The sequence below is a fragment of the Channa argus genome, chromosome 13 (assembly GCF_033026475.1).
Source record: "Channa argus isolate prfri chromosome 13, Channa argus male v1.0, whole genome shotgun sequence".
Taxonomy (NCBI): Eukaryota; Metazoa; Chordata; class Actinopteri; order Anabantiformes; family Channidae; genus Channa; species Channa argus.
Genome location: NC_090209.1, coordinates 1695754 through 1697628, shown reverse-complemented (window position 1 = coordinate 1697628; position 1875 = coordinate 1695754).

Here is a 1875-nt window from a genome sequence, read left to right as displayed (position 1 = left end):
TTTGAAATACTAAGTCATATTCATTTTGATACATTCGTGTTATTATTTAGATTGGAAGCACGTTGAGTCGAAGTTAAAGGGAATATGTTGGAATACACTGTAGTGGAGGAAAGACTTTAAACAGACCAATTAGTGTAGGTAACAACTAATCGGCTCGTCTTTACCTACCCTGACCAGTGCATTTGCGATCACCTCTCACTCTTTTAGGGCGAGTCACCTGGTAAGAAAGCCCTCCCCTCAACTTCTCACATTGAGGCTGCGGTCTCTTGTGAAGTTATTGTCAGTACCCAGATATGCCATGGAGCCAATCACCATGATGTTCCATCTGCCAGGTGTTCTGACAGCATTGCCAAGGCAATTACATTTTCCATTTTCTGTGAACATAATAAAAATATGTATTTATGTAACGTAAATGGTGAATTGCAAATATGTTGAAACTAAACATATCAATTAAATGTTAGCAGACAATATATTGTTGTCTGCCAAAATATCTGATCTTGGAGCATTTTATTTTTTCTGCTCCCAGTGTGTTTGATTACTGTCTTATTAACCTTCCTCTTGTGTTAGATTTCTGTTACCATCCCTTGTGTTAACGGGTCAGTTTTGACCCGTGTCCTAAATCAACTGTAAAATACACAAAAAAAAAAATTATTTCTCATCTAATTTGTTTCTCATTTTTTGGTTACCTTGTTAGGCTTCTTTTTCAATTAAAATATTAGTTTTAATGTTTTAGGTGTGGGCCTTTTGGGGCTTTTTTTGTCAGCATACCCCTCAATCTTAATATAACAACATTGTAAAATGAACCTCAATAGAAAAATATAAATAAATACAAGATTGTTTTATTACCTTATCTTTAATAAGGGTTGTTAGAACACATCACTGTAATAATTTTGTTCAGTTTTTTTTTTTTCATATTTTTAACAATAGTAACATCTATGGTGTTACTGGTCAGTTTTGACCCGTATACATTTACTTCAAGGAAAAGCCAAAAAATAAAATTATTTCACTAAAACTTCACTAAAAGTTTCCTCCTGAGAAGCTCTTGTCCAAGGTCATAGCTGATACAAAAAATTGTCACAAGTGATATTGTGACCCTGCAGTCCAGTAGTCATATCGAAGACCACACGTTTTCCTTGATTTTTCTCTGGGATGCCACCAGCAACTTTGCCTGTGTAAATCTGTAAATTCCAGGCATAGCTTGTTTTTGAATCACAGGCTGCCCACATTTTTATACCATAAGTGACATTGTTGCCCGAAAAATATTTCTGTCTGTTGATGGGTCCCAGAGACTATCAGTGGCCTCATTGCAGTATCTGTACCCTTGAGCAAGAAGAAGAACACCAAAGTAAGCATCTAGGTGTTCCTCATCAATGTCTTTCCACGTGTCACCATGGACTTTTTTTTCCTTCAAGGTTTGTCAAATCAAGAATGACTCTTTTTAGTGACAATGGCATAAAAAGCTCAAAACATGTCTTGATGTCTCTGACTCTCGTCACAGCAAACCTTGTGATTTCAGGGGTCATTTTGATGACATTTACAGCAGCTGCCCTGCCATGTGCATCATGAGGTACTGACCTCCAAAAGATCTTACCATTTTGGACTTTCAGCAAATTCTTCAATGGTGACCCACCTCATCAGACTCATCAGATGTGTCTGTCTCTTCTAGATGAAACTCCAAATTGTCTTCCTCCTCAGAAACCTGCTCATCCATGTCGCTTTGTTCCTCTGTGTTTACTTCCTCATTTTCACCAAAAATACTATCCAGAACTTGGCTCATTTAAAATCTTTCTCATTTTTGAAGCTGTAAGTTGGAAATGTGAACTCTGCAAGTCACCAATTCAATACTGAATTCACACGTCTGGACGTGTCCATGTT